Below are 16,184 nucleotides of genomic sequence, written 5' to 3'. Positions count from 1 at the left end.
TTCATAGGTTGTATGTAGAATATGTTTTAACACCTGATAAAGAAAACTACGTACAGAAAAGAGCTGCATAAAGGGAAAATAGAATTTTTTTCTATTTCAGTAATTTTAACAATTTAATTTCATAGTTTAGGAGTACTGGATATGAATGTGTGTCTCCATCAGTACTCTGAAGAATAAATGCTGAACATATATCACTTCCTCTTACCACTACCTAATCCACATAGGCATAGAGAACTAAATACAGTGAATTATATGTTGTATTATGCAGGTTTGAATTTATGCAGTATGTCTTGTATAAACATTGTTCTCAACTGTATCTGGAAGGAGATTTTTTGCAGTAGGAGGATTTCTAGTGCTAGCAGAAGAAAAAAATGCACTCTCTATAAAATCATGTCAATGTTTTACTCATAATAAGCACAGTAGTGAATGGTGAGAAAAGAAGTTCTAAGTTCAAATAAGTGAAAGATTTTAGAAAAATGATTGTGAAAAGCCAAGTTAATTTTACAAAATAAGATATTTGTATGATTCTTCAATTTTTAGTTCTTTGCTATTTTTGATTAGGTGATTTCTCAGACTCTGATCATTTGCCAGCTCCTCAGTATGAATATTCATGTGACTCATTGCACATCATGCTTTTTGATTGGCCAGCTAAGACTCACATGGCTCCATCTCCTGTCTAGATTACTATTTTACAAATTATATTTGCTGATATTTAATCTTCATTTCCTATGTAAATCCTCCTGGGATCGAGATTTAGAAAAACACATACACAAGCACCACACTGACATAAATAGTCTTCAAAGCCAAAGAAAAATTTAGACAAAGTAAGAGTCAGAGGATGTTGGGAAAAATGTGAGTCAGAAGTTTCCTGCAAACTTGGTGTGTGGGTAAGGTTACTGGGAAGGACTGAACTTTATTCTAAATCACACCTTTACTTTCACTGACTGAAAAGGGCCATCAAATCCACCAATGTCTTTCAGCTAAATGTTCTTTACTGATTTTAATAATAATATTTTCAATATGGTTTTGGAAATAACACAAAGGTTTCTTTCTAAGTTTTTATAATATGCCTGGACTCCTTCTTGCAGGTAAAAGTGATGACTTTTGAGTATCAGTTCTGCACAACTGAAAATAATGTCAATAAGAGCAGGCTTTAGATGCTGGATGCTGTTAGAGCACATATAAGTCATGTACATTAAACACAGTGTCACTAATCCAGGGATGAAATCACTCTACTCCAATGCTGAAAAATAGGAACTTCAACTCACCCAGCCATGCACAAGAGTTTCCTAAAGATCAAGACAAATGTTTGTACTTGTATGTTTGTACAATGACTGATAGAATAAGAAAAAAGAGAGGAATTTGTTTAAGTGTATATAAGATATATTTAGAAGGATAAATTCATGACTCAAAGCACATGTGCGATTAACATCTAAGTCCTTTTCAGCTTCTGAATGCAAACATCTAGAAGGAGGGGAAATTAGCAAAAGCACTGAGTATATTACATACACTCAACAGACAGGATTTTCAAGCAGGAAAAAAACCACTCTTTTGTTAATTCTTTGAATCAACAACATATGTTGTTTACTTATTGTTGCATCTTGCCGAAAAATAAAGTTGGCTTGAGCAAATAATGAGCAGATGAATTTCGAAGAAAGAGGACTGTGTGGCTAGAATTACGAATACCAGACAGTAATGCCATTATACTGTGGGCTTAAGGTTTTTCCACAGCAAAATAATAGCCTGCCAGGCAGACAAACAAATTAGCTGATGATGGACTTCCCTTCCACAACTGAGCTTTAATCCAAGACAGCCAGTTTAACTAATGAGGAATCCTCCTCTTGTACTACAATGATAATTTGAAAGTGGTGTGGAACTGATAAAGTGAAGAGTCAGTCAAGTATTTGACCTTTCCAGGAGTGTCTTTGACATCAGCTAGACGAGAATGTGAGGATTCAGCCGTTTGAGTAAGTATCCAGTGATCTAGCCCCTAGAAAGTCTCAAATAACTTCCTTAGTCATAACAGGCACTTTGGCCTGACTCACAGAACAGACTAGCATGTATGTTCAACTCCCACTTAAAATTGTTAGTGGTTTGAGCTCATCTCATTTTAACCAGTTTAAATGAACGGGTCTAGACTAAACTAGGCACTTTTCAAGATCCCCACATAAGCTCCTAAAAAATCTTTCCATTTCTGAATTTTTCTTTTGAAGTCTTTAGAATTCTGCTCTAAGACATGTACCCATTTTGGGTAAAATATCATTTATTAGCTTGGTGCCTATCTTATATTTTGCTCCTTTTGGACTCACAAAACAGGAATTTTTCAGCCTCTAACATCTGTTGACCATCAGTTTCAGAGTATACACAAATCCTCATGGAAGTGCAGGGACAAAGTTCTGCCTTCTTCAACACAAACATTTTGCTATTTGATTGTTTGGCTGATGGAACATTCAGCAATTTATTTCACTGTCTCATGATATAGCCTAAACTGACTTCCTTCACAAGGACTGTGACTAAGAACTAGTAATGTGCTAAGTAGTAACCTCTTTGAAGAGGGGAAAAAGAGAGACAGATTTTCTCTTGTCTTCCAATTTTTACTTGAGCTAGTTTAATTTTCACAAAATGAAATAAGAGTAAGCCAAGAAGTAGGTACGGGTGTTTTGCCCTGAAGGCTGTAGAAACATGTGTGAAAACATGTTTTAAATGTAATGAAAGACTAATCATAATTTGCATGGCAAAAGCAAGCTACTGTAATGGAATTGACAGTGTCACGTTAGTACTGACTGAAAAAAATGGACAGATTTGTGGATAAAAAGTACATGTTTTGGGCAGATGTGCTTTTTACTTCGGTTGCCACTGAGTGAAATGTTACTTCCCTTTGTAGCAGTTCTGTGAGAAGACTTACAGTATCAAAAAAAAAAAAAGAAAAAAAAAAAAAAGAGGAGAAATGAAAATGTACAGAAGTTTCTTTGCCTGCAATTTTTTAAGTCCACATTATAAGACATTCCACAAAAAAATTCCAAACCCCCAAAAATAACAAAAAAATCCCAAACAAATAACAACCAAAAAACCCCACAAATCACCAAAACCCCCAGTAGAATGGTCTTAAAATAAAAACTGTGGAATCAGAATTTTCCTTCCAAATCAGCTCTTGTGTCTTTGGTATCTAGAGTTAATGACAAATGACTCAGCAGATCATTCATTTTTCTCCTGGACACATGGTGGATCTTCACTGAAGAAAGTTCATATCCTGTTCTGATACTCAGGGAGGAACACTGGGGCAAAGCAGTAATAGTTTGTTTGTACAAGAGATAAACTGCTGTGATGACTTTCCAATTCTGGTTTGCATGACTTTGTTTCTAATTTCTGAAGACATGTTGGCCACTGAAACCAATACAATTGTCCTTCTAACTATATTTAATCAAAGACAAAAGGGCTAGACAAGAGCGTCATGAAAAGGACAATGCTTTTGACTGTTTTTTAACATAATCAACAGAGCTGTGATGAAAGACTGCTGTCATTATTGTCCTCAAGTCTTGTTATGGACTGAAAACATCACGAATTATCAGAACACTTATTAGTTCATATGCTCTCCTCATTCTCACATTGTAATTACATCTGAAGTGATGTGTTCTCCCTTGAAAGAGGAGCTCCCATGATTCCTCTTAGCTTGACGCTTTGCACTCCTTCATATCTCCTGCTTATGAAATTTGTTAATAATTTTGATCTGCATTCTTGTTTTCTTATCTATTACCCAAATTACTTTTCTCTGCCTGATGGTGTTGTTTGGGTATCAAAACTGGTGGTGAAGGCTGTGGGTGTATTGGTGATAAAGTTTCCGTGAGCAAGAGGTGATCTGGAGCAGGTTGTGCCTCATTATCAGAATACAAGAAGAGAAAGTTAAGAAGATGGCAGCACACAGAGATGAGACAGGAATGAGCTTTTCCTTATTGCATTGGTGGACAGAGTCAGCACAACAGAGGAAATTATATTCTAGAGAGCACACGTGGCCTCACTGTGCCGTCAGGATGTTAACAGATGTCCTACTCTGCTGGAAAGAGAGAGAATGTTTTGTCTGATCAGGATAGTCTGTACTGCAATCCAAAAGCCTTGCAGCAGAGCTAGGTGATATGTGCATTTCTCTTTCTGCTTGTAGCACACTCGTTTTTGATCTACCCCTGCTTTTACACATTTTCCTAGGACAATACCAAGCGTGAAACAATATTTAGCTGCAGTTGCGCCCAACGTTACTTCTGCACCAGAAGGCTTTTCCCTGCACCACTGAAGTTGGTTCATGGTATCTAAATTTACACAGAGATGTGTTCTCCGAACCCGAGCAGTGCAGAAAGAGTTCTGGAATTTGGTCTGCCCTTTCCAAGTATGCTACTAGTGCTCTGGTTTCAGAAGGATATTAATTAGTTCTCAGCCAAAGCAATCATTTAGAGCCTTTTGATAGGATACTTCAACATAACAATTTTATTGTCAATAGACCATGAAGCCAAACTTGACTTTGCTTATGAGTTTAAAAGCCTTTAAGAGCTAAAAGGTGATCTCAGAATCTCATTCAATAGGTTAATCTTAGAAATTGTACCTCCTGTTAGGCAGCTTCTAAAATTTCATGACTGTTGATCAGTTTCTGTAATGACAATCAGTATCACATTATCATAGTGAATGACCATAAGAAGTAATCGTATAAATCTGGTCGAGCATTGCTACCTTTATACTTAGGTTTTTTCCCTCTAATTCCTTCTCAGAAATCCTGTGTTCCTCTTAGTCTGAAACTATTCTATAGTATTTTGTGGATAAACTTGATATACTGTTATAAGAAGACCATTAACCTCTCCCCGAAAAGACAAATATGTATCAGCAAGGCATACAGAGTATTTATTGTACAATCAGTTTTGTTACTAAATTAAGTAAAAAATAGTAAACATTACAGAATTAAAGAGAATTAGATGGTTTGCTCATTATTAATTGAAAGGAGATAATCATGTAACATCCCATTTTATAATTTTCAGAAAAGTTGTATTCCCTTGCAGTATGTTCCAGAGGCACTAGATGCCCTTTACTACTCAATGAATTTCCAGACAGTATAAAGTGGATGGACTATGACAATAAACTAAAAATGTAGTGCAGATCTATAATAGCTTTTTTTAAGAAACCTCCTACCCAATTTGAAACTTATTTCAAATATCAGAACAACAACTCTGTTGAAAGAACTTTAAGATATTTCGGGCAAAGGAAACAGGAAATCAAATATCTGATGACCCCAAAAAGATAAAATGTTTCTCCAACAATTGCAGGGTTTTGAATGACTGAAGGAGGAAAGGGTCTTATGAGACTAAGGTAAAAAAGGTTGATGTAGACAGATCACAATGGTCAAAATGTGGGAGGAAGTAGATTTTGGTCTAGAATTCCCTAAAGAGCACGAGATGAACTGCAACCATAAGAATTTGCACTAAAAAGCAGCATAAATGAAAAAAATTGCATCCTCTTTTCCAACATATGTGCCTTCCCTCAGCTTATCTTGTTTTATTCAGAAAAAAAATATTTTCATTACTTTTTGATCCATTGGCCTCAGAGTTCTGAAGCTGCGTGTAGATGCTGTAGCCTGCTGTGTACAACTGAATTAAATACATAAACCCAGTCATCTTAAATCTGTCAAAAATGCTTCTAGAAACAGGCTGTGCATGCAAGGACAGCAGATGGAAAAAGCTTTCAACGGTAATGAAATAATTTACGCCCAAATCATTCAATCCAGTCAGTCAGTTCTGCAGAATCATTTTTCATAAGACACTTCAAGATGGACTCAGTCTACAAAGTGATTTAGAAATGAACTAATTATTGTGGGTTTAAATGACCCAATAAAAAATGCAGATTCTTCCTTTCTCATACACACATCATCTACAGGATCTTTCTGTTCTGCTGAAATTCCGCCGTTCTTTGAGGCATCAGGAGTTGGCTGTTGTTGGAGGACAGATACAAATGTTGATTGTCCTCTAGATGGATAGGACATGACAAATATTGTTTTGCTCTGCCTTGGGGCATAGAAGGTTTCAGTTCTCATCTTAAAAGGGTGCAATGCAAAAGTCTTGATGTGAAACAAATTGGAATAATTACAATAACTGTCTAATCATACATGGCATGAAATAAACCTCAATTTCAGTACAGTTCAGGAAAATCTAACGAGGTCTCATGTTTGCACCTATTTCCTGGCTCCAAGCCAAGACAGTGTTCTCATCAAATCTGATTGGCTCTGGCAGGATCAAACTATTTGGCATTATAGTAATACAAACAATGAAAATAAAGTTTTATAACACATATTTATGTTAAAATTCTATCTGTCTTTATTATCTTTTTCTACCCCTTACACTTTTTATCCATATTTTAAAAATTTGGTGTCAGTCACTTGGTACACTTGATACACAAGGATGTCTTACTTCATTGGCAAATGGAGAACTATTGAACAGGGTGAAATAAATAATTTCATTGAGTTAGGGAAAGAATATAATCCAGAAAGCTCAGTTTTCCTCAACAGCATGGTTTGATGCACCTCTACTCATCATTTGTACCTAACTAACAATAATTGCTGTATCAGTCAACAACAAAATTCTGGTGAGAAAGGATAGAAGAAGCAGTTCTCAGATTGATCACAAGTACTTACTGTGATGAGATGGCAGTCCTTTAAATACCATTTAAAGCTTAGCTGAAATCCTTTTTATGACCAACCACACCACAAATCAGTCTAAATGTTCTGGACAAACCCAGAAAGTTTTTTGCTGTTGTAATTGAAGCCAGTTTTGATTGAGGACAGACATCTGCATGTAGATTATGTACATTTCCTCTGCCCATGGACTGGGCCAGGTCAGTGCCTACACAGGGTTTCAGGCCAGCAGACCATGGTGTCAGGGAGGAAAACCCTCTGTTGGGCTACTGGGTTATATCCTGAGCAGATCCTGGAGTCCTTCACATGTGAAATATTACTCATTTTGCAGATTTGAAGATTTCAATTTCTGCTCAGAGGAAACCACTAGAGCACCTCCCAAGTGAATGGAGAAGATGAACATTTCTTGTTATTTTACGGTATCCTCAATGGAAAAAAAGATAAGCCTGCACCTTAGACTGGATTATTTTCTGGTGGTACCTAAATTACAGGTCACACAGCTGACATCTGACTTCAGTAGCCTGGAATTCCATCTGCAGGTCTCCCGAGTGTTTCTTTTTTTTTTCAAAACTGTTAATGGAATGCAGGCAGCTACGTCAGGGAAGCTCAAACAATCTTTCTTCCCTTTTCTGGGACCAGACACCTCAAACTGGAAAGGTACCAGGGCCTAAACTGAATAGATAAGACCCCACTATTTTATAATATTACACAAGAAATGCTGACAGAAGGAACTGTGGTCTTTGGTTCACAGGGGAGGCTCAAGGTCCTTGTCTGGGATGGAAGTTCATAGCTGTGGATCAATGTGCCAAGTCCTGCCATAAGCCATGTCATGTCAAGAATAAGCATATGCATATGAAAATGGGAAAATCTGTCTGGAAATCAACTAGGCAAGTCTGATTTCACACAAATATATATGAAGAAAAGGGTAAGGTTAATCCTCAGCTTTTCACGGGCTGCCAATTCCTCATTCTCTGTAAGAAAAAGTTATTTATTTAGGCTTCAATTTGAGAGTGTAGTGCAGGGATTCAAACTTCATCTGGGTATTGATGCCTCCACAGAAATAATGCAGAAGGATCATTGTGCTTCTGTGTAGTTCTGATGACCCGCTGGCAGATATGTGGGGATAAACTGTGGGAAGATTTCCTACAATAACCCAAACCCTCTCCTTTGCCAACCTAACCTTTCCCACTAGATGCTCACCCCTGTCCGACAGCCAATAGTGAACTAATGCATAAATTCCAGAAAGAAGTACTGACATTACCCTGCCATTGCAAAGTCAAGTATGAGTGTAGGCTGTTGGAAGTACAGCCTGAACTTGTGATGAGTTTCATGACTGTCCAAAGTGGTTTTCAAGGGAAAACATGCTGTAATGCCAGCAGAGTTGATTAAGAGTTGAGTACAGAAGTTAGTTTTGCAGAGAAACCACCAAAAAAAAAAAAAATCAAGCAGAACTGAGACTTTTGTAGATAGAATGGAAGGTTTTAAGTGGTGTTTTTTATCTCTTGGAAATCATATGTTCTGTTGCCACTGTTTGTCAGTTATAGATTTGGTTGGTAGATTTGGTTCTTCCTATCAGGAAATTGGTTGGGGGAAATAAGTGCATAAAATAGACATTTTAAGAGAACTGGGGGACATTATTCATAACTACAGAAATTTAATTCTTGACGGAACAGCTCCACGTTCGATATGCTACAAGTTGAATTCATATCTTTTCCTGTTTGCCATATTAACTAAAACACAGACTTAAATTTACACCAGAAACCTTTATAGAAACTTGGCAGAAACATAGTACAAAACTCAGAGGGATTCAGAATTGTTGTCTTATATAATACAATGAAATACATTGCTAATGACTCAGAAGACATGATAGAAGACTGCACTGCCCATGTAATTCCAATATGTTTGAGAAAAAATAAGAAGCAGACAGAAGAGGATTTCTCAATGAGGATAATTTTACTGTTCCAGACATTAAATGGGAATAATAGATCTGTAGAGGCAACAATAACATTTTCATAACTGTGAGTGAAATCTCACTGTTATGCTGTTGGAACTAAACCATAGTTTTTTGAACACAGTGATCTCCAGGGATTATTTCTTCCAAGTGACTACCCTGTGTTAGCCAAACAAGATTTCTTCAAACTCTACGTGTTTTATATCACTGTATGTTCATGTCTGTGCATATGAGTGTCTGTGTGTGTAACTTAGACTTTTTACAACAGTCTCCTCTGAAGAAAAAACTCATTAATAGTATCCCAGCCACAGAACATCTTACAAATGAATGGGTATTGTTCCTTTTTGACTAACAGCTGCTTTTAGTTTGAGTAGTTTACTGTAGCTAAAAGCTCTGACAATCCAGATACTTTTTGCTATCGAGGTTTATCTCAACCTGCTAAAGTCTAGATAAGGGATTGCCAGTTTTCCTGCTTCAAAGGAGACAAGAGTAATTGGAACTATAAACTGTCCCATTTATCATTAAAATGCACATTTTTATAGGACCACAGAAAGCATCTGTATCTTTACTAAGACAGAACATGCATTAGACAGGTTTAAACTGAGACTGCTCAATACAGCAGATCACTCGTCTGACATTTACAGATGTTAATGTGCACACACTCATTTCACGAGAGAAGAAAATAGCACATGCTTAATCAGAAGATTATTTCACAGAGTGAGGTGCTCATCCTGCATGGGTCTTTCCTTTAGCTGAAGCCAAGGGCCCTTAGTCCTTCACCAGAGTAATTCAGTACCTTCCAGGCCCTTTAACATTTTTCAGTACTGTTTCTCTCACTTGTGCCTTGGCACAAAGACAGTTTTGTACAGCTAGGTCCAAGACCAGTGCAATCCTGAAGATTATTATAAACAATATGCCTTGGCCAAGTCTACCAATTTTTCATTTCCACAGTTCATTAACAAAAAGTGGAAACTACCAAGCCACTAATAGCCCTGATTTGTATCAGATGTACATACTTAATGGTCAATTTGGTGGAATCTCCACTTCCTTTTTAATAGCTTGCAAATTCATCAGAGTGCCAGAGTTTTAAAGTTAAGATTACTCCTACAGGCTGCAATTACCATCAGAGTTTATAAATTCTGCAGATTTTGCAGGAGAATAAGTAAAAATGAAAAAAAAAAAGAAAAAAAAAAAGATAATTTGGTTCATTTCTCTTGTGTTCAGTAATTCTAGAATGACTCCCTGCTGTTTCCACTGGAACACTATTAAGGTTGTCTGATAAGATGGCCATTAGTTTCCCCAGTAAAAGATATTTTAGTGTTATCATAAAAGAGGAGTTTGGCTAACAAACTTCACTGTGAGAGAAACGTATGGCACTTCTAACAAATCCAGAGTTTTCTGTCAGATTTTTTCCATTTATACCCTCTCTCTTTGTACAAGTGGTGGGGTTCTCAGGATGCATGAGTAGCCTCCAGTGAGCAAAATTACTTGTTCAATGAGAATGAATAAACAGGAACCAGCTGCCCAGATATTTTGATGATTCCATATATACATGTTTAGATGAGTTTCCTAAGGAAACAGGAGTACAGGATCACATATGCACAGTGCCAGCTCCCTCAGCTTCTCCTTGGTCAGATGTTCCAACGCCTGAAACATTTTGTGTCCTTCCAGCACAGGAGCTGCTGGCCTGCTTTGCTATGATGGTGCATTGCTGCCTTGTGGGCAACCCCTAATGTCCAGGTATTTTCTGGTCTGTCCTTCTCTAATAACTTTTGAATCCTCTGATCAAACTCACTTTAGTAAAGGGGTCTCCAAAAAATTATGTTTCAGCACACGCAGAGCTCTGAACCACTCTCATAACTTCTCTGTGGTTTTTGGTGAGATAGATTTGGTGTTACCACACAGAAAGATATTTAAGGTAGACACAGCCATGGGAAATCAAACTTCTTTTTTTCCTCTATTAACAGAACATCATCTTGTTTATTTAAATTGCATGTGCTACAAACATACTATAGCCACACCTGATAAGTAGCTCAAGGTGTCAATCCAAAGAAATATGAAAACAAACCCTAAAATCAGTAGACTCCTGAAAGACTTAATAAAGCTAGGAAAGTGCTCCTAAGTTATTCTATAATGAATATTACAGTAAATAATCTTAATAAAGCCAAACCCCAAAAGAAAATTATATGTTTTACTATAGGATTCTGACAGCGTTTTATAAAACTCTGCCTACCTCTTTTTATGTTAGATGTCCTAGAGAGCTTTGTGATTAGTTTTTTAAAACTATAGTTTTTTCCAGCTTCTTAGCCTCTTTATGAAAGAAGCCTATTTTATTTGGTGTTCTTACTATTATCTTGTATACTATTTGCCTGTGTGAAGGTGCTTTGAATGGTTCCTATTGTGGACCCAAACGTATGAATTATTTATATACTCTGAGACCAAGTTTACAACAGCCTTTGATACTCCAACCTGAGCCCTAAACTAGATTTTATTTTTGAAAAATAATGTAAAGAAAGAGGCCCTTTGCTTGTTCTGCAATTACTTGATACATGTACAAGGCCCTATGTGTGCCTGGCACTTCATACATCCAAGAGCTTGGGAGTGGTTTGTTCAAGTACACTAAAAAAATCAGTGCTGAATTTCCTCTCTTCAAAGAGCTGTTTCATGGTAGAACTGAATGAATTTAAAAACTCATTTTAAGATCTGGCAATATGAACAACATTGGCATACAGTTTTTCAGCAAAATGAAATATGCATGTGGAAGAATAAAGAAAAAAACCAAGATACTTGCAGTCTAATCCATTTAGCAATCTGTCTCTAATTTTAATGATGTATTTGTCATTTTATTACTCACGAAATGTCATTTATATGAAACTGTCACTATGATATTAGAGAGGAACAGCTTGTGTTAAACTGTGTATCATCTTTGCCAACTTTCAATGTTGGTTGCATTCTACCTCTTTAAAGTTTCCCTCATGCTTTGCATTCAGCTTGGATATGTTACTTCATGTACCAAACTTTTGTACATAATGTCTGTAAAAAATGTGTGTGTTTCATCTTAGAGTGGATACAGCTACTATCATGTTTTGTTACTTCAACAATAAGGAAAATATTCTGAAAATCAATGTGTAAAAATAGCCTGATGTGAAATTAAAATCCTACAGGATCCGGAAATATCTATCATAATTTTTAACGTCAATATCAAATTAATATCAAATAGTTGGGGTTGTAGTCACTTCCAAAGTGAAAGAATAAAATGAAAATAAAATAAAGCAGTGATAGGATATTTTCTTTTCTTTTAAAGATGTTTAAAATTATTTTCTTCATACCTGATAATCTCTAAGGTGGAGGAAAGGTAGATTTCTTTTTTTGTATATGTATCTATCAGCAACTGAGATATAGAGTTTATTACAGTTAAATGCAAAAAAAAAAAATCACACCTAGGAAATAAATACCAAATTTGTAACATTTTCTTCAGTAAATACAAAGAAACACAAAGGCAAAGCATTTTGTGTTTTTACCCAAGAAAGGGATTTAGGGATCCTGATGTTCAGATATGCCACATTTGAAAACTGCACCAGTTTTCTCTTTTTTCTCATGTTCTTTTCAAAATTTTTGATGTAAGTAGCTAGGAATAACTAAAGACTTACAAATCTCAGAAGCATGAAATCACCCTTGTCTTCTGTAGTAAAATAAAGGCAAATATCTGCTAATTACCTTCCTATGGTGTCCCAAAGACTCAGGAGAAAACAGCAGCATCTTGTAGAGCATTTTGAGACATTAATCATAATAGAGCTGCAACAAAGTAGTGTCATTGAACTCAACACTGATGTCCAGCTGTAAAGCACCAGACCCAAGCAGGTTTTGTCTCAAACACTGAGTATTGCTATGGGGAGGGTGTGATCAGAGCAGAGGGTCTGGCAGAGGTGGGGCAGTGCTGCTCCCATCCAGCTTCCTGCTCCTCCTGGAGACTCAGGCTAGGTTCACTTGCCCCTATGTCACTCCTTGGAGAAGGGCTGGTTGTGAATGCAGGAACAAAATGCATGAAAACTCTAATTTACAGAAGAGTCACGCACCAGGTTAACTATAAACCAGAGCAGATCAGGCCCCTTCACTCTCTTTTTTTCTCTCTTTCCTCTGACTTTTTCTTCTTTCTCTTCCTCTGTTCTTGCAAGCCCAGCTCCAGACCATCCTCATGGTGTGACCAATGCAGGATCTAACGACTGGTCATATTCTTTGTTTCCTTCCCTTTCTTTGCCTGGGCAGAGTGCAGCTATTACATTCTATCCCAAACTCCCTGGTGGTTTGCTGTGGGAGTGGGGACACTGTGGCAGGGCGTTGTGGCTTGTTAGCCAGAGCCCTTGAATTCTGGTGTGTTGTGGCTTGTGAGAGAACATCTTTTGAGGGGTTTGTTGTGGGAGTTGAGAACTTACTGAAGTGTACTTAATTAAGGGATTGTTTGGCTCCACGCTTGTGGAAGTGTATTGTAAGAATTTAAGGGCTTGTTAACCAACATCTTTTCAGTCTAAATAATGGGCTGGTTGCTGGGGTTATGGCAACTATATAATAAAATATAAGAGTTCCCTGACACGTGTCCAGTGTCTTTGTTCAGCCTGATGAGAGTTTATAATGAATATCACAACCCCCACCTATGAGTCATGAAACCAACAAAGGAAGTGTTTTTATAAGAATTAATTTAAATTGCATCTGAATTAAATGTAACTGTAAAAGGAGAGCATTTCTAAAATGAAACCTTCTATTTACAAGCAACTTTTTTCCCTGACACTTTCTAATGAGCAACCTTTGATTTCCATTTTGAAACCAAGTCCTTGTCCTAAGTTACAATATATGTGTATTCAGTATTCTATTACCACAAGCTGTGGGGCATTAGCTGTTATCTCCTGCTATGACTCACCCCTGATAACGGTTAATGAGCAATCAAGAACCAACCACATGACTCATGGAATTATCTCATCCTATTGTGAGATGCTCCACCCAGGAGGGAGGAGCCAAGCATTCCCACCTGATATAACCTGGCCTTGGAAGTGCCCAAGGCTGCCCTGTCTGTTGTATTCCCAGAGGACAAGAGCTACCACTGGCCCTTCAGGTGGAGACCAGATCTTCACAGGATCACTGCTTCAACTTAACTGCTTCATTTGGACTGCTACCACCACCCTAACAGGGTGTCAGGTTATATCTGACTTTGTCACTGTTTTCCCTTGTATTATTGCACTTATTTTTTTTTTAATTTTCCTATTAAATTATAATCCTGACTTGCGATCTCCCACTGGTTTGTTTTTAAACTAACATAGTCCTTTAGAAATTAAATCTTTAGTTGAATAAAAGGGAATTTTAAAATTCAAATTACTGAATGGAAGAAAGATGTGGAGGATCTTTCATATTAAAGTAATTCAGGTTGACACTCCTCTTCACAGACACAAAGCTTTGACCACAGCAGAAAGCTTTCTTTGTTAGGCAATAAGAAATGGGGGGGGGATAATGGTGTTATAATTATATAATATAAATAATGGTGCTGGGAGGGCTGGGGGTTCCCTGGGTCAGGGTCAGAGGTGTCAGAGTAGGGAAGACAGCAGAGCAGACAGGGCAGCTCCAGCCCTGGACATCAGGAACCTTTGTGGGAATGAGGACAAGCTGGTGCTGGGGTGAGTTATGACAGATGGAAACAGTCCTACAACCTCCCTGGCACAAGAGCTGATGGTTTGGGGACTGAAGTTGTGTCCTGAGCTATGAGCAGGATGAGGGGAATGCCAGGGACAGGCAGGGATATTATGGTCCCTGAGTACACTCAGGGTCTCAACAGACATTTAAGGATAAAGTAACTCTTGAAAAGTCAGAGGCAAAAAACACCCTGAATACAACTCAAATAAATTCTTGTTTGATCATTAAAAGGAATAAATTTTTAATGGTAATAAAATTAGCATTTTATTATTATTACCACATAATGGTAATAAATTTAACATTTTTAATGGTAATAAAATTGATGCATATATTGATTGCAAAGAACTATTTCAAACTTATTCTTCCTCTGGAGAGAAGCATGTCCTCAAGTTTTTTCCATGTGAATCCTCACTTGTTATTAACATTTGGTTTTAATCTGCAAATCTTCCATGCTGATCTCGAAGCAATTGCCTTGTTTGTAGAAATGTGGAATTGAGCTTTGCTAAATGATTTAGCATAATTTCTTGAATATAATTCAATTGGCTTGATCAAATAATTCACGTGACTTAGTTATTTGTAGTACACGTTTCAAGTATACTTTTTGAGTCCTTTTTAATCTTCAGATTTCCTTCTGAGGATAGACTATAGTTTAATTTATGGAAAAAAGTTTGGAAAGCCAAGATGTGGTGCTTTTGTACATATGTAGATATATTTTATTCCCTAATGTAATCATAAAGGGGTGTTGACCCTGCCACTTGTGAATGTTTTGGGCTTCATTCTGATCTTAGATGAAGCACGTATCAGATATAGTTATCATCATGTTATAAATATATCTCTATATTCAATCACATAAATGTCAGGCCTGGTATACAATCTGTCATTTGTAATTCTGAATCCTAAGAGACGTGTCTAGACAAGTAAAATAGATACTGCAGAGATATAAAATCTAATTTCAGCTCCAGAGCACAGGCTAGTTATAGGTGCTCCCCACAGACTCTGAAGTAATTGGATGGAATGCCATTAAAACACAACCATATTAAAATGTTCTCTGCGTTACCTTTCAACTACACAAAGATATGTAATAAGGCATCTAATAAGACTCTGAAGTCTAAACCATGGCACCAGATCTATTTTCACAGGAGTGACACAAACTGTGGTTAAATCAGAAGTAAATTTCAATGTATTCTCTCCCATGCAGTTACCGTTGTTGAGCCTTTGAATGTCATTTTAAGCTCTACTTTGAAAAGAGAAGAGGAATTAAAAGGAACCATTAACATTTTTAATGTCAGTTTTGGAAGTCTTTTTTTATGTTTATGGTGTTCCTGTCTTAGGCACTGTATAAACAAGTCCAGTCCCTAACTAGAATCCTTGCCCACATTCAGCCAAAGTCACAATGCTTTATAAATTCACTGGATTATTGCATCTTCAAAGGCAGGCACTTGTCAATGGGTCTTAACTTAATGCTTGAAGTTAAACATATGTTTAATTATGGTCCCAAATGAGGACCTAAGCTAAGTGCTTTGTTACAGCATAATCTATTCATGTTCCTATTATGGTGCTAAATAAATCATAAGTTACACTCTACCTATTCTCACTGATTTTCTATAGGTATATTCCATGCTTTGGAATAATGTCTATGCAAGAGATTCCTTCTCAGCACTTTGAACATTATGACAGAATTTGAAAACTCTACAAAACCACAGCAAAATAAGTTGCCTTGGTATGTGGTGATAACATGTGCAGATTCATCCCTTGCTACAAATATGATGGTTCCTGCTGTGGATTTTTAAAACTGAGCAAAAAACTGTTTTATTTATCTGGTTCAACTATCTTTCACGCTATAAACTGACTGCTTTCCCTCATGCAACTACCCTAAAAAGAGTTATGTGA

Source organism: Lichenostomus cassidix, chromosome 1Aa (genome assembly GCF_008360975.1).
Source record: "Lichenostomus cassidix isolate B80296 chromosome 1Aa, HeHo_3.0, whole genome shotgun sequence".
NCBI classification, from domain to species: Eukaryota; Metazoa; Chordata; class Aves; order Passeriformes; family Meliphagidae; genus Lichenostomus; species Lichenostomus cassidix.
Note: the sequence above shows the minus strand (reverse complement) of the source record.